Below are 25237 nucleotides of genomic sequence, written 5' to 3'. Positions count from 1 at the left end.
AACAGGCAGATTTCAGAAAAATCTGGGAAGATTTGTACAAACTGATGCACAGTGAAATGAGCAGAACCAGCAAAACATCGTACACAGTATCAGTAACATTGTGTGATAATCAACTATGAATGACTCAACTCTTCTCAGCAACACAATGATCCAAGACAAGTACAAAGGACTGACGAAGTAAAATGCTTTCCATATCCAAATAAAGAACTGATGGACTCTGACTGCAGACCAAAAGATACCTTTTAAAATTACATTATTCTTTCTTGTGTTTTTTTTCCTTTCGATCTTTCTTCTTTTACAACTGTGATTAATATGGAAATATTTTTATAGTACAGGTATAATCTGTATCAAATTGCCTACCATTTTCAGAAGAGAGAAGGAGGAAGAGAGAAAAATTTGGAGCTCAAAATCTTGTAAAAATGAATGCTAGAAATTTTCTTGACGTGTAACTGAAGGAAAAATAAAATATTATTTTAAAAAATAAAGTGGTTTAAAAAAAAGAATAAGACCCACTGTCCAATACGAACAAGGAGTTCTCAAAAGAAGAAACATATCATCAACTACCATATGAAAAATGCTCCATATAAGTAATAAAAAGATAAGTATAAATCAAAGTAACTTTGAGATTTCATCTCAAACATATCAACTTGGCAAAGATTACAAAAAAGAAAAATGACAATTGTTGGAGAATAGAAGGCTAGGCATATTAAGCATTGTTGGTGGAACTATGAATTGATCTACTATTTTGCAATATTACTGGAACTACACCCCAAAATTATCAAACTATGTACACCCTTTGACCAAGAAATACTACTAATAGGCCTATTGCCCAAAGAGACTTTTTTAAAATGGGGGAAAGACTCATACATATGAAAGTATTTGCAGTAGCACTTATTATTGTAGCAAAGATTGGAAAGACTTTGTACCCATTCATTGCTAAATATGTCATGGGGTATGAATGTAATATAACATTATTCTGTGATAGGAAATAACTAAAAAGATGGATTTTGAGAGACCTGAGATTTATATGAACTGATGTCAACTAAAGTGAACAGAACAATTTAGTCAATGACTAAAGCTTTGTAAAAGAGAACAATTTTGAAAGATTTAAAAACTCAGATCAATGTAATGACTAACCACAACTACAGAAGACTGATAACAAAGCACTCCTCTCATCTTTTGGTGGAGAGGTGATGAACTAGAGGTGAAGAATAAGGCATACATTTTCAGACATGACCAATATAGCACAAATTTCCTTTGTTCAACTATGCTGATTTGTTACAAAGGAGAATTTTTATTTGGATAGGAGTAACTTGGGAAGATAAAATGGGTTAATGATAGAGATGGAGAAGGAAGGAAGGAAAGAAAGAAGAAAGGAAGGAGGGAAGGAAGGAAAGAAGAAAGGAAGGAAGGAGGGAAGGTAAGAAGGAGGGAAGGAAGGAAAGAAGGAAGGAAGGAGGGAGGGGAAGAAGGAGGGAAGGAAGGAAAGAAGGAAGGAAGGAAGGAAAGAAGGAAGGAGGGAAAGAAGTGTAAAAGGACGATTTTTAAAATAAACAGAAAAGATTCATAAAAGGATTCAGATAAGCAGGGTAATGTTGGTATTACCATATTAAATTTAAAATGAATTTTTAAAAAACCTGTTATTAATAGTCACAATTTTACAAACAATCCCCTTTTTCTCATGTCTTTCTCTTGTCTTTCATTTGCAAATGAAAATGTTCATGTTGACAATTTTGTAGTTCATTACTTTAAAAAATAGATCAAAGTATGGAAGATGGTAAGCGGGAAGGTCTCTTGGAAGGTGAAAACTAAAATTCAAATAAACAGTTTAAAACAGACAGAAGCTGCATGTGTTCTCCATATTTTCTGCTTAATAGATCCATTATAGCTATAAAACATGTGTGCTACAAAAATATGCATAGAGAATTCTTCTTGGCTGCGAGGGAATGCTGACAAAGTAACTAAGCAACACTAGCAAAGAGAATTATTATTTTCTTTTTCCCATTGATACCTGGTGTTGCTGTAGCCTAAAAATCAATGCTACCTATTCAAAAGAAAAAAAGAGGAAAACAATCAAGATCTGCAAAATTTAATAACAATAGCTAGCATTTACGTAGCACTTTAAGGTTTGTACAGTGCTTCTCAAATACTATCTCATTTAATCCTTATAATAACCCTTGGACAAAGATGTTCTTATAATCTCCATTTTACAGAAGATGAACCTGAGACAGGCAGATGTTAAGTAATTTGCCCAGGGTTAGTCAGTTAGTGTCTGAGGCTGGATTTGAATTCTGAGATTCCTGACTCCAAATCCTCTACTTTAAAAATATTCGTAAAATACTTTACAAACATTAAAGTAACAATATAAATGCTAGCTATCATTATTTTTATGCATCAACAATTGGCTTCATAGAAAATTAGGGCCAAACAAATAACTTCAGTAGCCCAGCCCAAGTTATATGGCCACCAGAAGAGAGTTGACTAATTAATTGCCACCCTTACTAACATCACCTCATTTCAGACAAGTGTTGGGATCAAATTGGGAAAAGGTAAAAATAGATGGGAGAACACTTACCCCATATTATTCTTCAAGATGACAGGGTCTTCTTGTTATAGTCTACTTCTCCAGACCTTGAACAACCGAAAAACCTATATGGCTTAACCATCCAGTTAACCTATTGAAATGTGAATTACAGGTTCTCTGGAGCATTTGACAATGTTGAGCATCTTCTCCTGAATATTCTCTCTAGGGTTTCATGATGGTGCTCTCTCTTGACAGATCAAGTCTTAGTCTCTTGTGGGATTATAACCTATGTCATACCCTTTAACTGTGGGTTTATCCCCAGGGTCTCTCCTGGGTCCCCATTTCTTTCTACAATTTCTCACTAGGTGACTTCATGAGCTCCTGTGGCTTTAATTAATTATCATTGCTATGTAGATGAATCCTAGATCTATATAATCTAACCCTTATAATTATATCTCACCTGGAATGGCCTCCTAATTGGTATCCCTGATTAAATCTCCCCCCTACCTTTGATGTGATCAAAGCATTCGTCTAACCATGTCACTTTCCTGCTCAATAAGTTCCAATGGTTCTCAATTACTTCTAGGACAAAATACAAACTCTTCTGTTTAGCATTTAAAGCTCTTCCTGAACTAGTGCCAGGCTATCTTTCCATCTTCTATTACTCCCCTTCATACACTCTATGGGTCCAGTCAAAACTGGCCAATTTGCTATTCCTTACAAATGGGTCTCTTTGCCTTCGCTCAGTTGCCATCCTTAAATCTGGAGTGTACTCATTCTCACTTCCAGCTCTTCAAATACAAAGTTTCCTCATAGTTCATATCAAATGCTGCTTCCTACATGAGATGTCTTCCATAAAGCCAGCTGGGAGACAGAGAGCTGGACCTAGAAGCAAGAAGACCTGATTTTAAAACCAGCCTCAGACACTTAACAGCTGTGTGACCCTAAGCAAGTGTATTTGCCTGTTTCCTCATCTGTAAAATGGAGATAATAACAGCACCTACCTCTCAAGATTTAATATTTGTAAATTACTTAGCAAAACTTAAAGTGCTATATAAATACTAGCTATTATTATTACATTATTATTACTTCATAAATATGAGAGAGAGACAGAAACAGAGACTGAGAGAGACAGATCATTCCCCTTGATATAACATAAACTCTCAGAAGAAAGGAATTATTTCATTTTTGTCTCTAGTACATATGCTGGTTAGCAGTTCCTAAATTCTTCCTGATTGATATACACAATTTGAATGAATGATGAAGGAATTTTGAAAGAACAAGCAGAATATTTAATTAACTAGATATGGTCGTCTATTGACCTGAAATTCAATGGTCTGCTAATATGTTCTCAGACATGTTAAAGAAAAGAAGTCACAAGGAGTATGGGTATAGAACAGTCAAACAATGATAACTGTGTAAAGTGATGATTATGCAAATCTCTTAGGTTTTAAGAAACCTAAAATACACTGGGCTTATCCTCATATGTGCTCTAAGAGTATATCCACATAAAAAATACTGTACTGTACATCTGAAGAGGGTTGAATAAGTAATAAAGCAATGATTTCATAGTCCTCTTGGTATTCCCTCACAGCAACCAATTGGTAACAAGTAATTCCTTGTCCTTGCCCCTCCTACCAGGAACCTGCCACTTCTGCTGCCCTTCAATAGCTCCTAAATAAAAGAAAGTTTTTTTCAAGGGATCAAATATGCAGAGCTGGAACTTATGTAGTCCAACTCCATCTTTAAAAATGGGGAAACTGAGGCCCAAAGAGTGGAAAAAAAAATCTTGACAGATTTTGATAAAGGTAATAAATAACACTGATTCAACAACAAATATTTGTTAAGCACCTATTATGTGTCAGGAATTGTAACAGATCATTCTAGCACCTAAACGTGATGAGATTCTGATCTAGGATGGTGGTCATATATGTAGAGGGATGTGAAAAAAATATCAGAAGTGTTTTGGAGTAGACTCAACAACTGATTGGATATGAAGAATGAGGAAGAATGAAGAGTTACAATTGTAAACTGAGACTTGAACTCAAGTCTTCTGACTCCAAATTCAGCGCTCAATCCATTCTACCACATTCCCTCCCAGACTAGGCATAGGGTTAGGCTAGCCCAAGGACATTTAAGCCAAGTTCTATTGACTCTAATCTCTTCCATTAATTCATTCCAAGGCCATTTATTAAGCACCTATTGTTACTGAGGACTATACTACACTATGAAGTCAAGTCTGTGATATAATGGAGCTTCTTATTCTAATGGGAGTATACAGACATGCACAATTATGTAATACATAATACACAAACATGTGTGTATATATATATATATACACACACACACACACAATTACATTTTTTAAAATCACAATATTCTTTAATTTTTCATTAGATAATGGGTTTCTTCAATGTGAACACTCTTTCCAGCAGCAGAGATCAAAACCCATTTATGCTTTATCCTGTGAAACTCTTCTCCATCCTTCCAAGAAGATCTACTGTCCTTGCTCTTTAACAAGGTGAGTATCAGTGAAGCACTTGAGTTGTCCATCTGTGGTTGCTTATTATATGATCTCTTTTTTGAACCATACCTTTCTTGGAGGATGCAGAAAGCATTACATACATAGTGCTGGCCTGTTCAACACATGGCCTGCAGGCCACTTGCAGCCTGCCAAAGGATTTCAGGAAGCCCATAAAAAACGTAGAGGATATAAAAGAAAGTAAAGAAGTAAAGAGTGCTTTGCCTGTCCTGCTTAACCCACCTTCCACTAGTCACTATTGTGCCTGTCATGTAACTTGCTTTTGACCACTGCCTCCCTCAATCTTCCCTCCCTTCTATCAGCCCTCTCCCTTTTCTTTCCCTTTTCCCTTACCACTTTTACCCTCCCTTCTAACCACCCCCTCCCTTTTTTTTTCACTTTCCCCACCTACTGCCTATAGGCAAATTAGATTTCTATACCTGAGTATTCCCTCCTTGAGCCAAATCCTGATGAGAGTAAGGTTCAAACAATGCTTATCTCCCTCCCTTCTTTCCCTCTACTGTAATGTGTCTTGTGCCTTTTCATGTGATGTAATTTACCCTTTTCTGCCTCCTCCTTTCCTCTTCTCCCATTATAATCCCTTTTCACCCCTCAATTAGGTTTTTTATCATCACATCAAAGTCAATTTATACCCATACTCTCTGACTGTATATCCTTTCTAAAAGTCTTAATAAAGATACAGTTCTCCAGAGTTACAAGTATCATCTTCCTATGTAGGGATGTAAACAGTTTGCCCTTATTGAATAATTTTATTTCTTTCCTGTTTACCTTTTTATGCCTCTCTTGAGTCCCACATTTGAAGATCAAATTTGCCATTGAGTTCTGGTCTTTTCATTAGGAAGGTCTGGAAGTCTTCTATTTCATTGAATATCCATCTCCTTGCCTGAAAGATTATGCTCAATTTTGCTGAGTAGTTGATCCTTGGTAGTAATCCAAGCTCCTTTGCCTTACAGAATATCATGTTCTAGCCGTATGATCTTTAATGTAGAAGCTATAATCCTGACTGTGGATCCACGATATTTGAATTGTTTCTTTCAGGCTGCTTTCAGTATTTCCTCCTTGACCTGATAATTCTGGAACTTGGCTATAATATTCCTTGGCGTTTTCAATTTGGGATCTCTTTTAGGAGGTGATGGGTGGATTATTTCAATGACTACTTTAGCCTCTGGTTCTAGGACCTCACAGTGGGTTTTCTTTTCTTTTCTTCTTTTTTGTGAAGCGATTGGGTTAAGTGACTTGCCTAGGGTCACACAGCTAGTGTCAAGTGTCTGAGGCCGGATTTGAACTTAGCTCTTCCTGACTCCAAAGCCGGTGCACTATCCACTGCGCCACCTAGCTGCCCCATGGCAGTTTTCCTTGATTTCTTAGAAGACGCAGTTCAGGCTCTTTTTTTCATCATGGCTTTCAGGTAGACCAATAATTCTTAAGTTGGCTCTCCTGGGTCTATTTTCCAGGTCAGTTGTTTTTCCAGTGAGGCATTTTACATTTTTTTCAATTTTTTCATTCTTTTGATATTGTTTTACTGATTATTGATGTCTCATAGAGTCATTAGCTTCCACTTGACCAATCCTAATTTTTAACAAATTGTTTTCTTCAGTTAGCTTTTGCACCTCCTTTTCCATTTGGCAAATTCTGTTTTTAAAGGAGTTGTTTTCTTCAGTGTACTTTTTTTCCATTTGGCTAATTGTTTCTACAGTCAATTTTTTGTTCTTTCTTTTCCAAGCTATTGACTCTCTCTTGCAACTTTTCTTCTTCCTCTCTTATTTGACTTTAAAATCCTTCTTGAGCTTTTCCAAGAAGGCTTCTTGGGCTTGAGACCAGGTCATATTCCCCTTTGAGTTTCTGATGTGGGTATATTGACAATGATGTCCTCTTCTGAATTTGTGTTTTGATCTTCCCTGTCCCCATAGTAAGAATCTATGGTCTTTGTTCTGTGTTGCTTTTTGTTCATGGTGGTTGCCTTTTTCCTGGCTTTTAAAGTTAATCTCTGCTTCTGGGGCACAGGGGACACTGTCCCACACTTGTTGTGCTGGGGTCTAGGGGCCTGTTGTGTTCTGGGGCCTCAGGTTCTGGCAGCTGCAGAGGCTGTAGCTTACCTGGTACTGAGCAGGAGATGGTGGTGGTGGCTGGTGGGTGCTAAGGCCAGGTGGGGTTTTTCTGCCTTTCCCCAGGGTTACACTGAAGCTTGCAGAGTGGGGTGGGGGAGGTGGTCTGATGCTGGAGGTCACTTCCTCACCAGGGCTGCACTAGAGCACAGGTAGGCTGGTAGATGCCTATCCTCCACACAATTGGTGGCTCTCTGTGCTGGTGTCTGCCAGTCACCCTGGTTGTGCCAAGGCATGAGCCAAGGCATGTGCTCTACCTCTCTGGGGCTCAGGATCTGCCGCTGGTTTGCTGAGGTGGGGCTTGCTGCTGGCTTCCTGAGCGCCTCCTATCCTATACTGGTCCCCATCAGCCACAGCAAGAGGGACTTTTCCTGTTAACCCCCCTAGCCTCATGAGCTAAAAAACTGCTGTACCCTATCTTTCTGCTGGCTCCACTGTTCCAGGATTTTTCCTGGGATAGTATTTTCTAGGTTTTTCAAAGTCAATAAGGAAGTGTGAGAATGACTTACTGCTTACTCCACCATCTTGACTCCCAGAACCCCATCATGTAACTTGGTGGGTGGGTTACCAATGTGCACTCTCTCCTGTCACGTGACCTGAGGCAACCAACCATCATCAGTCTGTCTGTAATCCGAAGGGAGCGAGAGTCATCTTTTCACTGTGTTTTAGGTTGTTATTCTATCATCAACAAACAACAGCAGATGGGGGAACCTTACTATCTAGATGGAATCTATCTTCTATTCCTTTTGTAGTTTATTGTTCATTCGTCTTAGTTGTGCCCAACTCATTGTAACCCCATTTAGGGTTTTCTTGGCAGAGACTACTGGAGTAGTTTGCCATTTCCTTTTCCAGCTTTTTTTGCAAATGAGGAAACTGAGGCAAACAGCAAGTTGTGTGACTTGCCCAGGGTCACACAGTTAGTTAAGTGTCTAAGGCCAGATCTGAACTCATATCTTCCTGAATCCAGGCCCAGCACTCTATCCACTGAGCTACCTAGCTTCCATTTCTGCTCCTCATAAGATATTCTCCATGTCAACAGCAAACACCTCTGATGAGCATATATGTCTGCTTTGTGCTTCATTTAATATTACTAATTAAAGGATTCCTAAACAGTTATTTCTGTGATCACCACTATCAAAGAATATTATTATCTTAACACATTCATAAGATTACTAATCATACAATAACTATTACATACAAAACCATGTAATACAGGAACTAAGTAAAGTCTGAAAAAAAGATATAATTTCTATTCTGAATGAGAGAATAATTGAAAATTATTCCCTTCTTCTTCCTCCCTGATTTTCCTAATCTCCTCTGCTGGCTCTGAAAGCAAGAGAGGCAGGGATATGGAGCTGAGGTAGGAGGTAAAGAGAGACAGAGACAGAGGCTGATAGAGAGAGACAGAGAATGATCATATGAGAATATTGAAGAATCATAGGTAATTAGTAGCCTGGTAATCAAAGCCCTTCCCAATTTGGCCCTCTTTTCTTTTTCTAGTCTTAATCTCCCACTATTTCCCAAGCTCCCCTACATTTTCATTTCCTGTCTTCATCACTTTTCTCATGATTTGTCTTAAAAAGCTGTCTTACCATCCTTATCTATTGAAATGCTATTCATCCTTCAATGTTCAGACCACATACCATCATCTCTATATTGTATTCATTCCCTGATGAGAATGAGAGCTCTCTACTTTGTATTCCAGTAGCATTCAGTTGTACCATTAACATGGAACTTAATATGCGTGTATGTCTTATCTTCTCTTCTAGACTATAAGCTCTAAGAGAGCAAGAAGATGTGAGTTCAAATATGGACTGAGACACTTACTACCCTTGGCAAGTCACTTAACCTGTCTTCCTCAGTTACCTCAACTGTAAAATAGTGTTAATAATAGCACCTAACTTCCAAAGTTGTTGTGAAGACCAAATGAGAAAATATTTGTAAAGCACTTAGCACAGTGTCTGACACATATCATGTGTTATATAAATGCTAGCTATTCTTATCATTGAGGGCAGCTAGGTGGCACAGTGGAGAGTGCTGTACCTGGAGATAGGAAGATTCATCTTCTTGAGTTCAAATCTGGCCTCAGACACTTCCTAGCTGGGTGACCCTGCGCAAGTCACTTAAACCCGTTTGCTGCAGTTCCTCATCTATAAAATAAGCTGGAGAAGGAAATGGCAAACCACTCCAGTATCTCTGAAGAGGAGACATGACTGAAAATGAGTGAACGACAACACTGGCTTAACCACCTTGAGATTGTGCTTTCCTATTGGCTGAGGTGGAAACTGATGGAGATGGCAGTAGGAATTCAAAAGGAGGAGGAGTAGAGTTTTAAGCAGCAAGAATGTCTCAGTAGAGTCAAATCGAGGGGCCAGAGAGCAAAATGAGGCAACTGAACTAGATGGTCTCTAAACTATTACCCAATTTAAACCTTGTTCTCTTTTTCAATGAGTAACACAAATGGTTTAAATGGGTTCAATCTTCTCTAAGAAATTCTCAAAGTAAAATTCTTGCTATCAAGGTTTACTCCCTCCCCCAGAATGCTTGGAAGATGTACTCTGGTATAATAGAAAATGTATTAGATTTAAAGTCGGGGAACTTAAGTATGAATCTCAAATATGCCATTTACTAACTATGTTATTTTAGGTAAGTCCCATCATGATTCTGGGCTTCTGCAAAATGAGTGGGTTGGACTAGGATTTCTAAGATCCCTTTCAATGCTAAAGTCTTAAGTACACAAATGGCTATTTTAAAGTTAAATGAGGTGGTCCACAGTCCCGAAGCTCTCCTCCAGACTATTACTGCTCTTTAAAACATGGCTCTGAGATTACTAAGCAATACTCTGTTCCTGTATCACTAGAGTCATTTTTTTTTCTTTATTTTGGCTCTCCACTGTAATGAATACTCTGCTGTCAAAAGTAACAAACCAAGCTGTGTATTAGAAGCTATAGCAAATGCTCTCTGTTGTCTAGCCCTGGTGACCTGGCACTTCCTTCCACAACTAACAAGACATGACTCCCACAAGGCCATGTGTGTGGTTTGGGAAGTTGCTCCCATTACCATCCTTAAAACTTGATCTCCATGTTCCTATTGGTTTGGATGCCTATGTTCCCTTATTGTTTTACGACAAGGGCTGGAAAAGATTGTGGCTGTCTAAGGTTCTGCCAAAACACCCTTCTGAGTCAAGGGATCTACATTTTAACTACTTAATCTTGATAAATACCACATATGTACATATATCAGTAACCAATATTTGTAGCTTTGACCATAAATGTTAAAAATAGAAGAAGACTTCAAAAATATTCTCATAGTTTCAAAACTAACACTCATGGAAATAGTTACTCTATCCTTATTAGTAGGATTGGTTTCACTCTCCATACTAGTGTCCCAAGCACCTAGGACAATGTCTGGCATATAATAGTGCTTAATAAATGACTGCTGATTGATTGAATGGACCTGTGATTTCACTGGCATAGGGAACTCCCTCTACCGATGTAGGCCAGCACGTTCTCTGAAACTTGTAGTCTTATAGAGATTTCCTAGAGCACTGAAAGGGTAAGTCATTTACCCAAGGGTCACACAGCCAGTATTAACCAGATGCAGGACATGAACATAGGTCTTCCTAGCTTTGGAGGCAGTTATCTAACAACTAAAAAAAAAAAAAAAGATGCAAATTGTTTTCCTTCAAATTGTATTCTTTAGAGAGCTATTTTTTCTATGCCACTGTCATTCTTCCTCCCTACTCTGACTTCTGTAAAACAATCAAGGCCTTGGAAATTTTCCCAACCTTCTAAAGAATTTAGGAACATTGGCACAAAGGAGTGTGTGAATAACTCTCAATGCCTCTATATTTATTTCTCTAACACACAAACAGCATGTCCACTGTGAAAATCTTAAATAATTTCACTACTTTTCAAAGTTTTTCATAGTCATGCTAGACTTTAATACTATAAGAAATAGATACACCATAGGTTATATGGGCCTAGTGTTGAGTTCCACATACATCTGAGGACATCCCCAGCTAAGTTCAAAGACTCTTCATCAGGGTAAGCCTGAATGATTAATTCACCAGTGATAACATCTCATGAAGACCATTTATTAAAGCAAAGAACTGGGATCTGTGTCAGTGAACGAAGGACCCATGAAATCATAGACTACTTGCTTGAGAGGCAGCATGGTGCAGTAAAAGAAGTCCTAAATTTGAGGTCAGAGTCTTGAATTCAAATACTGACTCTCCCTATTTATCATGTAACCCCAGAGAAGTCACTTGACCTCTTGGGCCTCGGTTTCTTCACCTATAAAATGAAAGGGTTGGACTTTGAGGTCTCTTCCAACTCCAAATCAAATGCAATTCATACATATATATCTCAACACCTTGAGAAGGTGGTAAGTGAAAAATGGTATTTACTTCAGCTTTGATTGGCAAAGCCATTAAGATTTCTGTTTCTATTTTTCTAGGGAATTGAAAAAAATACATGCTTTCTCCTTGGTAGGATTAATAACAATGGCTAGGATTTATATAGTACTTTAAAGTATGCAACAGTTTTACAAATATCATCTAATTTGTATCCTCATAACACCCTGAGAAGTAGCTTCTATTACTAACCTCCTTTTACAGATGAAGAAACTGAGATATACAGAGGTCAAGTAACTTAACCAGGGTCACAGAACTAATAAATGTCTGAGGCAGGTTTTGAACCCAGGCCATGGACTATTCTGAAAAATGAGCACAATCTAACCAAATGCATGAGGGTAGGAAGGAGAGATAAGGAAAAGATCATGCTGGGACACCAATAATGGAAAACTTATTCCATTGCACTCACAAGTAGAGTCAAGGGGCTAAAGTCACAATATCTATATCTACAAAAACATACACAGTACAATGTGGTCACACACCATACAGCGACTCATACCAAGTGAGAGCCCCTCAGTATGTAGTTACTGATGCAGTAGAGGAAAGTTTGAGGGAATCCTTACACCTGGAGATACTAGCCATAGACAGTAAGTCATTAAAGGAATCACTCACAATAGTTTCAGTGGGAGCTATGACAGCTCCTGAATCCAAAGTATAGACACCCCATGAATTAAAAGGCATATGGCACTCTCCAGTCTTTTGTGAGACTTGTGATGGTTATCCAACATCCTCAGATGGGAATCTAGTCATACAGGTGATGACATGGAGATGTAGCAACATTCTTTAGGCCTAATAACATATCGGGTACTGTTTGGAATGGAACTAATCAAAGAAACAAATGAATACCTTATTCCTTGGCCAAATTCAATCCCCTGAAGACAGGTGAATCATTACTTGAAGCTATCTGGAGTATGTATAGGAAATGGAGCTTCACAGTGAATCTGATGAGGTACTCAAGACGTAGAAGCAATGGATCATAAAGGCATGGTATCTGCAATGTATATGCAAACAACTGTACAAACAAGCTACATATATAGAGTTTTTTTTTTAAAGGAAATAATTAAAAGAGGGAAGGTATCAAAATTAAGAGGCTTTGGGAAAGGCTTCTTGCAGAAGATGGGATTTTAGTTTAAAAGTGAAGAAAGCCAGGGAAGCTAGGAGGTAGAGATGAGAAGGCAGAGAGTTGCAGATATGGAGGAATGTCAGTGAAAACTAAAAAAAAAAAAAAATGGACTGGATTAAAGACAGATTTTACACACATACACGCACACACACACACACACATTAATACATATTTGAGAACAAAAGCTGTTCTTCAATAAATGACCAAAAGATATGAACAGAAAGTTCTCAAGAGAAGAAATGTAATCTATCAATACCCATATGAAAAAAATGCTCAAAATTACTAATAAGTAGAGAAATTCAAATTAAAATAACTATAAATACTACCTCACATATTAGATAAGGAATAATAACAAAAAAAGGGAAATGACAATTGTTGGAGGGGATTTGTAAAATGGGTTCACTAATACATTGCTAACGGAACTATAAATTGATTCAACCATTCTGAAAAGCAATATGGAAATACAATCAAAAAGTCACTAAACTTTATATATCTTTGGTCCAGCCATGTTACCACTAGGCATGTATCCCAAAGAGATCAAAGATAGAAGAAAAAGGCTCTTAAGTACAAATATATTTACATTTATATATTTGCTGTAGCAAAGACCTGGAAGTAATGGGGATATTCATCAACTGGAGAAAGGCTGAACAAATTACAATATATGAATGTTGATGGAATATTCTGCCATAAGAAATCACAAAGGGTACAGACTCAGAGAAACCCAGGAGCATTTGTTTGAAATGATACCAGTGAAGTAAGAAGAACTAGAAGAACAATTAATTCATTAACTAAAACACTGTTAAGGAAAATTACTTTGAAAGACCTAAGAATGCTGATCAATGTAACAACCAATCAAAACTCCAGGAGACTAATTATAAAGCACGCCATCACTACCACCAAACCCCTTGGTAAAGAAGTGATAGACTGTGGGTACAAAGTAAAATATGCATTTTCAGGCATAAATATCTTTTGCTTGACTTTACAAAAGATGGTTATTATGTTGCAGATAAAGAGTTAGGGTTAAAAGTGGGAGCAGGGGGTTGTTATAATACAAAAAAAGGAGAAAAGAAAGAAAGAAAAATAGCACCAATGAGCAATTTGAAAATACATAAATATATAAAAAAAATAAATATATAAAATAGAGCAGAAGGCAGTCTGGAAAATGACATAAACAACCAAGATATACTTGGGACTTCTGTTCTAAATATAACAACATCATCATCATAACTACTACTAGTAGTAGTTGATATTTATATTTATATAGCTCTTTAAGCTTTACAAAACTCTTTATATATGTTATATATGTTATCCCATTTGATCCTCACAACAACACTAGAGGTAGATTCTAAACAGTCTGAGGAAGGTCAAGCGGCTTTTCTAGCATCATTAATGTGTCATTGTGTGTCAATGTGTCATCATCATGTGTCTAAAACAGAATTTTAACTAGGGTCTCTCTGATTCCAAATCCAGAACTATTTCCACTCTGCCCCCTACCCCTCTTAAAGTATTTAACATATACTTCCTTTAAAAAAAGAGTCTATATACATATTAGAGATTTAGAGTTTCATAGTTTATAAAAAAGGAATTCCATTAGTAATTTTCCATTTCCCCACTGCCTTTTTAACTCTTCTCTGAAACATTAACTCTGTTTTCTACTTTACTGTAAACCTAGTTAAACAAACATGAACCAAGATGATAGCCAACCTAAAGCTCTGACTTTTTTAAATGACCTAGGTCAGCCTGCCCTTAACAATCACCAGGATAATGACAACATGTGCCTACCTGCATGTTAAAAGTCTGGTAGCATTTCCATCATTGAGACAGATAGTTCGGCACTCTACTATTTTCTGTTCCATAGACCTCTGGGGCAAAGATACTTACAACAAAAGTTATATTTTGAATGTTCCACAGTCTCTCACTTTCAGATGAAAGGGGAACTGCAAGCAAATATTCTCATCAAGCTTCATTTTAGAATTCAGAGTTTAGGCTCACTTTGTTGGAACTGAAACCTGATCTTTTTCTGAGGCAGTAATTATCAGAGTGGGTCACTGACAGCTGCTTCTCTACAGCTCTGATAAGAGCTAAATATACTAGGATTTCCAGAGGATATATACAACCTTGTCCCGTACTGACCCTTCCACAAAGTCTGGAAGTATCTCAAAGGCTGATCAGTGATGTGTTGCTGGCCTGATTAACAATGAAAACAAGTTCACAACTGCACCATAAGGAAAAAAGTTTGGTTTCAACTGTTTCAAAACCTTCTAACACACACACACACACACACACACACACACACACACACACACACACATCCTTGAAGCCCACGCACAATAGAGGGTTTCTACCTAAACGTCATGATGATTCCACACCCTATAATTTCCACCCTGTCCAACCTTATCATTTGGCTGAAAAGACCTACCATTATGGGCTGGAAAAATACTGAATAATCCAAACATAAAGTAAATGAACCAAAGTGGTCACTAACAATTCAAAACAACATCTGTATCCATCACTTCTGCTTCTATAAGATTTCCTTATGAAGTCTGCTGAATGCCTAGGCCCTATTCAACTATTAAATAAAACTGTTCTTTCTATTTAATAATAACACATCTTAATAGTAACAATTTTATGGTTTACAAAACGCTTTCTAGTCAAAAAAAAACACCTCAGTGAAGCTGGTAGCAAAAAAATATTATTATCACCATTTTGTTGGTGAGGAAATTAAGACTCAAAGATGTTATGCCTTACTCACAATCATATGCCTAGTAAGTGACAGCAGAAAAGCAAAGCCAGTTCTTCTAACTCAAAAATTCACTATTCAACTTATTGACCCCATCATGATTCTCTTTAGAGTCTATAATAATCCTTCATATTTGAATAGGACTTTATTAAAGTATATAAAGCATAATAATCCTATGAAGTAGGTATTATTATCTGTGAAGCGGACACTATTACCTATGAAGTAGATATTCTTATCCCCATTTTACAGATGAGGAAACTGAGGTTCAATGAAGTTAAATGACTTTTCCAAGAAGATTACAGAGAGGGAGAGAGAGAAAGACAGAGAGAGAGAGAGAGAGAGAGAGAGAGAGAGAGAGAGAGAGAGAGCTGAGCTTTTATGTAAACCCAATCTTGAGTCTAAACCAAAGATTCTTTGCACTAAATCATGTGGCTTTTGTTGAACCTTCAGTCAACACTACTCCCCCCACATACACCTTAAATTAACTTTTGGGAGGCAGCTTGGTGGCGCAGTAGTTAGAGCACTGGCCGTGGAGTCAGGAGGACATGAATTCAAATCCAGCCTCAGACATTTATTAGCTATGTGACCCTGAACAAGTCACTTAACCCCAATTGCCTCCAAACAGATTCTTTTTAATTAAGCTTTGGGACGTGTGTTAGAACCTGCAGGTGGCATGATAAATTAATTTGTCAGGACCACCAACTCTTTCTATGTGACTGATCCACCAACAGCTCTCTGCCATTTTCCTCACAATTCACTGTCACATCATTCTCTACCAAATTGACTTCTATTCTGTTGAAGCAGGCATGGAAAGAAATTTCCTAATCTCATATGATTTGACTCCACAGATTACCATAACCATACCATTCGTCTTTTCTAATTTGTTGACCTTTAAATAGAAGCTAAGTCACTCTATCAGAATTCAAGATAATCAGAACCAATCCAATCCAATAAATATTTATTAAACATCTACTATGTGCCAGACACTGTACTAAGTACTAGGGATAATATTAATAAAAAGAAATATGGTCCCTGCCCTCGAAGAGCATACAATCTAACAGGGGGAGACAATATATAAACAAAAGCAGGAAAGCAAGGTGGGAGGGAGGAGGGGACACCAGGGGGTACCCAGCATGGGGCATCTTGTTCCATGGAGTTGAAATCAGGACCTCTATAAAGAAAAGCATTGGGACAAGTTTGGTACCACACCTTTCAGCCCTCCAATCAGAGGAGAGAGGAGGCTGAGGAAGGTAGTGTCAATCAAGGCTTGAGTTAGCAAAATGGTAGTGAGTTAAGAAGTGATGAGCTTATTCTGGGAAGGGCATCTTGTTCTGTAGAGCTGAAACCTGGCAGATGGATGACTGACATTGTGCTATTCTTAAACATAATTTGTTGAGATAGGACCTTAGTCCCCACAGGAGTAAGGAGTTTGGGTCTTTGCTAAGAACCCTGGGAGCTTGTAGTTTTGCTCATCTTCCTAGGCAAGGTATGATCTTACAGGTGGTATAGCAGGGCAGGATTACACAACCCTAAGGGGAGGTCAAACTAGTCAGGAAAGAGAATGTTCTAATAGAGAAAGAAGGACTGAGACCCATGGCAATTCAACTAGAGTCACAGAATGTCTATAGTGACCAAGACTGTGGTTTAAGGGTTGAGGCTGGTGGCACTCTGCCTCAGCCTCCTGCTTTACTGTTTTCCTGGGAAGTTTCTATATCTGAGAAATGGAATAAAACTCTACAAAGGTGTTTCTCCAAAACCCCTTCCCTTCCCCCAACCCTCTGCAAACTAACATGTTATTAGACATTTGTTTACAACTTGTTCTTTTCTTATGTTGTCACTAAGTTGTTCTTTTATTCTGAAGGTATTTCTCTTCACATAAAATATCTGTGGTTTTAAAGAATGTAAATATGGAAGACTTTGGCTACATGGTTTCACAAACTGTAAGTGGCTAGGAAGATTCTTTTCTAGTTTAGATCCCAGACTCTGGCCAATTGTTAGAGGATCTCTTAACCAGGGGAATGACAAGCTGTGATTTTAGTTCATTACTAATTCAAGAATTTGGATAAATCAGTCATAGGCTGAACTATAGAATGGATTAGGGACTTTTTCTTTTCCCTCCTAGCAAGAATGAGACTATTGTAGTCAGCACAGGTGCCTAAAACAAAGCACTCCCTGCCCCTTCCCAGAATGGAAAAAGGAGAGAGAATAGACAGGAGGAGAAAGGGCTTACCCAAAGGGCAAGCTCCATCTCTGAGCTGGGTTGTGGGAGGATTAACAGTGCTTTGGGAGATTCAGTTCTGTCCCCTTCCCTGGAGAAAATCGGAGGTATGTTGGGTTGCCTTCAAGTATCTGAAGGAAGATATATTACCAACAAAGCCAACAGCAAGACATAGAAAGAGAAATTCCACTTGAAGTTACTGTAGACATTATAAAGTATTTAGGAGTCTACCTGCCGAAACAAACCCAGAAACTACATGAGCACAATTACAAAACAGTTCTCACACAAATAAAGTGTGTGATCTAAACAACTGGAAAAACATCAGTGGCTGAGCTAATATAATAAAAATGACAATTCTACCTAAATTAATTTACTTAGTGCCATGCCAATCAAACTACCCAAAAAATATTTTATAGAGCTAGAAAACATAATAACAATATTCATCTGGAAGAACAAAAGATCCAGAATATCAAGGAAATTAATGAAAAGAAATGCTAGGCAAGGTGGCCTAGCCATACCAGATCTTAAATTGTATTATCAAGCAGCAATCATCAAAACTACTTGGTACTGGGCAAGAAATAGAGTGGTGGATCAGTGAAACAGGTTAGGTACACAAGACACAGCAGTCAATGACTATAGTAATCTACTGTTTGATAAACCCAAAGACCCCAGCTTCTGGGATAAGAACTCACTATCTGACAAAAACTGCTGGGAAAACTGGAAAATAGTATGGCAGAGACTATGTATAGACCAAAATCTTCCACATATCAAAATAAAGTCAAAATAGGTACACGATTTAAAAATAAAAGCTGATACCACAAGTATCTGAAGGAAGGACTGTCAGATGGAACAGGATTTGGCTCATCTTGGCCTCCAAGGGCAAAACTAAAAGTAGTGAGTGGAAGTGGTGGAGAGGAAGATTTAGACTTAAAATAAGGGGAAACTTCTCAACAATTAGAGCAATTCACAGTGCCAGCTGATATGAAGTTTATCCTTTTCATCCCTTCAAACAAAGGCCAAATGGTCATTTCCTGGGATAGGGGCATCATATTCAGTAAAAATTGAACTACATCTCCCCAAAGTCTTCTCCTAACCCAAAGATTATACTATTAATTAATCATAGATTATTGGACCCTGCTAACTCATTTATAAATTATAGGAATATCAAGAAAACAAAATAAAAAAATTTTAATCTATACCTCACAAAGTATACAGTAGAATAGATTCATCATGATAGTTGTGAAGACCTAGCTCCTAGAAGGAACCCTGAAATGCTAGTGAATTGGTCTCTAGCGAAAACACTGATCATGTTAGCACCCTGGTCATGGTGACGTTCCCAACTGTTCCCAATAGTGGTTTTTGTTTGTTTGCGTTTTAAATTTAGTTAGCACAAGATTTCAAGTTAGCCCTACTTGGAATATCCATGATTATAAAACTGACACGGAAGGCAGAGAAGCAGATGGTATTCCTTCATGTTCTGTACTACAAGAAGCCAAGATGAAACTGAATATATAGGAAACACCAATACACATTTGCTGAAAATGGTTTGGTGTTGATGGCACTTGCCACTAAAGCAGAAAAACCATATGTTTATATAAAATGGACTGAAGACAAGAGTATTTTCATTATGTATCATAACACAGGAACATAACAAAATTGAAAATAGTTTAGGCAAAGGCTTAATTCTGTTTTTCATCAACAATACTCGCATCTTCAAGATTGATGATAAGATCACTGCAGATTGATGGTAAGAAACAACCATCTCTAAACCTAGATTTAATGAAAACAGCAAAAATTGAGGAGTTACTTAAATATGAAGGAAAATCTGAAGAACTTGAAGTCACTGAAAATGTTTATTTATCCCTAAATCTAGAAGTTCTATTTATGATGATACAGATGAGAAAATAATGACAAAATCTCAAAAGACTCTGAAGAAAAGACGGGCATACTTAAAAATTGGAGATTTTTAAATCTCTTTTTGAGTCTATGGGCTCACATAACAAATATCACAGTAAAAATAAAACTAGAAAGGTAATACATTTTAGCAGTTTGTGGAAGGGGCTAAATAAAGATTAAGAGTAGAAGAGGCTAAATGAAGATTCTTCTAATAAGGAAGAAAAAAAGACAAGTGCCCCTTTACAATCCTACTTTCTATATGGGTCACAGAAGGAGTAAAGAAAGACAAACTCTAGACCTTGAGATATCCTTGTTCTGTTTTGTTGGTTTTGACAGAGGAAAAAAAAAGAATATATACTAGGAGAGAAATGAGAAAGGAGTGGAAAGAATTTACTATTGCTCATAATTGGGATGTACCAGAAAAGTATACAAACATGGAAATCAGTCTGGAGGGAATATATTTCATGTACATTACTCTAACCTAAACCTGACAAAGGAGGCCTGAACAAGCACCCCATAGGAGATAGGGAAAGATGAATGTGGGGTTAAAGAGAGAAGGTAGAGTTGAGGAGGGAATAGATACATGACAAACTTCAACTACAGAGGGCTTTATAAAAGGGAAGGAATAAAGGAGAGGAAGAGGGCATAAGAATTAGTGGTTTTGGTTTGTGCTGGTTGAAGAGAAGAGAAACAACAGAGTAGAATTAGAGTACTTCAATTATAGATTGAATTCAATTATAGATATATGACTACTGATGATCCCATTCCATTTCTTTCCCTACCTTATTTTTCTTTGTAAAGAGAAGGATAAGGAGCCAAAAAAAAGTGAAAAAAAAATTGCAAGAGGACAAAATGGAGGGGAAAAAATAGTAATCTACAATGAATGTGAATGGCATTAACTCATTTAGGAAGCAGAATCCAACAATATGTTGTTTAAAAGAAATTGACCGAAATATAAGGATGCAAATGAAGCTAAAATGGAGGAGTAAAGCAAAAATTATTATTTCTCTAATGAATGCAAAAAAAGTAGAAGTGGCAATCATGACAAGTAAAAAAGTCACGGTTTAAGAAGATAAACATGGAGACTACATTAGGAATGAATGGATAAAATAGCAATACATAAAAAACACACACTGAATCACATAGCATCTAAATACTTAAAGGAAAAGCTAATAAAACTACAGGAAGCAAAACAGTAATAGTACAGTATTTCAATGTCAGACCTAAATAAATCTAATCAAAACATAAATAAGAAAGAGGTTAATGATCTGAATAGAATTTTGAAAAGTTAGCTATGTTAGATCTCTGACAATCACTAAATGGGAACTAGAAGGAATATATGTATTTCTTAGCTACAACTGGCTCCTTTCCAAAAATTACCCTTCGTTGATGTATAAAAACCTCATAAACAAATTAAAAAGAGGCAGAAATATTAGACCCATTCTTTGTTGACCAGAACGCAAATATACATACATATTTATTAAATGCATTTGCAGAATAGTTTGAGTTCCAGTGGCTCCCTATTGCGTCCATGATCAAATACTAAATGTTTCGCTTGGCATTCAAAGGCCTTCATAACCTAGTCCCCTCTTATATTTCCAGTCTTCTTACACCTTATTTCTGATGCATACTCTCCCATGCAGTGACACTGGCCTCCTGGCTGTTTCATGAATAAGACACTCCATCTCTCGGCTCCAGACATTTCTGGATGCCCCATGCCTGAAACACTCTCTCCTCCACTCTACTTTCTGACCTCTCTGGCTTCCTTTAAGTACCAACTAAAATCTCACCTTTTACTGGAAACTTTTCCCAATTCCTTTTAATTCTAGTGCCTTCCCTCTGTTAATCATTTCCTATTTATCTCCTATGCAGCTTGCTTTTATATATATATATATATTAATTTGCATGTTTACTCCTCCATTAGACTGTAAGCTCCTTGAGGGCAGGGCCAGTCTTTTGCCTCTTTTTGTATCCTCAGGGCTTAGCACAGTTCCTGGCACATATTAAGTACTTAATAAATGTTTATTGATTGACTGAAGAAAGAGGCCAAACTTAAATGGAGACTACATAACATAATCCTAAAGAATGAAAAGGTCAAAGAACAAATTACAGAACAAATAAACATTTTCATCAAAGAAAATTATAACAATGAGATAACATATCAAACTAGTAGGGTGCAATGAAAGTAATCACTAGGGGAAAATTTACATATTTAAATATTTTCATCATCAAGAGTGAGAAAGAACAGACCAATGAATTACACATACAGCTAGAAAAAGGCCATTTTATCTCTGATCACAGAACATTAAACATAAAAGTAGTAAGATAGGATGGTAGTACAATGACTTGTCTTAAGACCATTTTTACCTGAATTCCACAGAACAAGATCAAAATAATGAGATATCAATAATGATATATGATATTTATGTGGTTTTTCAAGTTTTGCTCTTAATATATATTATCTTCACAACATCCTTGGGAGGTGGTATTATTAGTACTATTACTATAGTACTAATTAGTATTATTATCTCCAATTCGTATTATCTCCATTTTGTGGATGAGAAATTAAAACTCAAGGATTCTTTCCCATGATCACACAGGTAGTACTATACTGGAATGTTTGCTGACAGAGTTGATTTTTTTTTAAAATCAGAATGATTCCTCAGATGAGATAATCCCTTAAGGTTGAATAGCACTTTTAAGTTCAAAACAGGCTTTCCTCACAGCAATCCTTAGAAGCAGCAAATAGTGGGCAGATTGCTAACCTCAGGTCAGGAAACTCTGAATTCAAGAACAGATTCTGACTCATATAAGCAGTATAATCACAAGCAAATCATTTAACTTCTCAGTGCCCCCAGGTGACAGAATAGAAGTTGCAGTATTGGTAAAAGGGGGTTTATTCATGAGTTGCCTACACTAATGAAATTATAGGTTTGTACCAAAGAAAATCTCACCAAAACCCCATGAAGCATATGGTACAAGTTACAATTGTACCTAGTTTATAGATGAGGAAATTGAGGATACTGGGCTAAAGTGACCTGTCTAGGGTGACAGAGACGGCAAGCAGCAGTGCTGGTACTTGAACATCAGTCTCTTAATTCCCAAGCAAAAAATGTTCTTTCCATAATAGTCAAAGGGGTACAGTGGTAGAACTATACAGACACCGCAGAACTAATCACTAATTTTTGCCCAGAATTCAAGACCAGCAACCCTTTAGCCTATAATTGAGATAGATTTAAAAAAAAAAGAAATTACATATGTACATAAAAACTAAATCTTTTAAAAATCCTTTTAATATTAAAGGCTGTAGGAGTATAGTTATAACTCAGTGACTTCAATAGGAATTTTGTGGACACATATAGCCAGCACTTCTTACAAAACAGCTGCTTGGAAGGGCTGCATGAAATTGACTTATTAAAAAACAACAATTCTAGAGCATCATCTTCCCAAAACTTTGTTTTCTTTCTTCAAATAGTGCAGCTGTCCTTCTTCTGAACATCAAACAAATATCCACCATCAATTATTTGTTACTAAGCATAGTGGCATGGGGGGAGGGGGCAGGGAAGGGTGTTAGTGGTATTTAGCAGCAGAAGCCAAGAAAAGCTGCTTTTCATTCAAGACTCGTCTAAATCAATCCTTATTTTACTCAGGCTAAAGCAAGAAGTGTGTCTTATCTACAAACTCCTCAGCTACCCGGCCCACCAATCCCAGCTGAATTTCTTGATCTGATTTTTAGCAGCTATAAACATCTATAACATTCCAGGGCTAAGATGAATTGTCTACAGGAGCCTCCAACCACTGGAGTCCCCTAACAATCCATTGTGTCTTCAGACAGATGTTTCTGCTTTGAACACTGGGATCTTAATGGACATCTTTCTTGGTTTGCTGCCAGTGATGATGATTTTTAATAATAACAATGTTCTCAAATAATAAAGCTATTTAATAGTACCTGTAAAACTTGGCATAAGGCAAATAGAAAAGCCTTTCTAATATGATTAGTGAGTTTCTTCTCTGGGAAACAGCAACAAGAGAGTTACTGGTTTTTGTTTTTGTTTTTTTTTTTCCCTCAGGCAGTGAATACTTCAGTTTTATAGATTTAGGCCCAGTGTAGAGATCAATCACTATGGAATGGTGTTTGTCATTCCCATGCAAAATCAAAGCCTGGCAGCCCCAAACACATACGTGTTTCTCTCATTTCTTCAAATGTTTTTCAGATCCCAAGGTTGGTTTTTTTTCCCCTTGTATTTCTTGAGGCACTGAAAGAAACAATCGATTTGGAAGATTATTTCCAAATTGGCCTCAGGAACTCTCCCAAGGGTAGGATTCAGTCAAAATTCACTAATATTCTTTCTTCTGATTTTACTCATTACAGGGAAGCTATCAAGTCTCTCTAAATAACTTTATTTGAACAAGAAGCACAAAAACATAGAGAATAAAAAGCACTTTCACAACCTACACAGATAGAATATTTTTTCCCCCAGTTTGCAGCAAGTACCTCTTTTTCCTTAGACTTTTTTCCTTATATGGGTTCTATCCTTATTACATGGTTTTCTCTGGTCTTCAGACTAATTCAGATATAAAGGAACCTGAGGGTTTCTAGTCAATTGCCAGCTCAATATGAGTCAGAAATGTTGTGTCAGAATAGATGATCTCTGAAGTCCCTTATAATTCTGAGGGTCTATGAGTGTAGAGAATTCTAAAAACTAAAAGCTATTGCTACATACCTGAAACATCTCTCACCCCACACCAACAAATCTCTAGTCTGTCTGATGATAATAAAACGCTGCTAGTGCTTGTTCCAGCTGATTGACAATCATAATGGTGAGCTGTGATGAGTCATGGGGGCCGGTAGGGAGGAAAAATATCTAGGATCCAATACAAAAAAGTAAACTCTGCCATTTCATTAACATGTCATTCTTGCATAAAAATCCAGCAGACACTTTTAGTTTGAGAATATCATATACTTCCCCAGTCCTTCACCAACTTCCCTAGCTGCAGGAACACCAAGGCCCAGACTGCAAGGGGATGAAAACAGCTATCTGTTTTGTTCCCCTGGGACTCTCTAAATTTAACAGGGCTTCCATGAGTAAAAGCCAAATTAACTTTTGTTTACTAACAGCTTTGCTTCCACCAACTTGTGAACCTTTGGGTTGGTGCCTATGGGTAATATGACACATAGAAAATATCAGTATAGTCAATCCTCAACATTTGCATGTTTAACTTTAGTGACTTCAAGCATTTGTGTGATTTTATTAGCAACCTCACTTTCAATCTGGCATTGGCAATACCACACATATTCACAGATATGCACAGGAAAGGAAAAAAAAATACATGTAATGCATGCAAGTTTGTGGAGCTACTGGTATCCTACTAGGCACTTTACTGGTCTTGTTCACCCTGCCATTGTAAGTATAGAGCTCCCTGTGCATTCACTACCTATTTTCATTGTCTGACTTTAAAACCCAAATTTTATACTGCAATTATGCCCTCAAAGTATAGCATAAGTCCTTTGGGCTCTAAGCCCAAGTATGCAAAGTCAGTGGGGTGACTTAGTGAGAAAACAAAGATATTAGATCATCTTCACGCTAGAATGTCTTCAGTCACTGTCTGCCTAATCAACTAACTGGCTAGAGACATCAAGGCTGGTGATCCCATCATTAACTGCAGTCTCAATG

General features: G+C 37.2%; 1 protein-coding gene across 3 annotated transcripts in view; it reads right to left on the bottom strand.

Annotated features, from left to right (window-relative positions):
* Nucleotides 1-25237, bottom strand: part of MOB3B (MOB kinase activator 3B) — a 235524-nt gene that overhangs the window by 154410 nt on the left and 55877 nt on the right. The window contains exon 1 of one of the 3 annotated variants that reach the window (XM_027839744.1): nucleotides 2576-2878. The exons of the other annotated variants lie outside the window; for them this stretch is intronic. The gene's annotated coding sequence lies outside the window, so the exon portion shown is untranslated. Of the gene's footprint in view, nucleotides 1-2575; nucleotides 2879-25237 lie in introns of those variants that run through there. 3 annotated transcript variants of the gene reach the window in all.

This window comes from Vombatus ursinus, unplaced genomic scaffold (genome assembly GCF_900497805.2).
Source record: "Vombatus ursinus unplaced genomic scaffold, bare-nosed wombat genome assembly UNPS02014832.1, whole genome shotgun sequence".
In the NCBI taxonomy this organism is placed as follows: Eukaryota; Metazoa; Chordata; class Mammalia; order Diprotodontia; family Vombatidae; genus Vombatus; species Vombatus ursinus.
The sequence above is the reverse complement of the archived record's forward strand: the minus strand, read 5'-3'. Positions and strand labels throughout refer to the sequence as shown.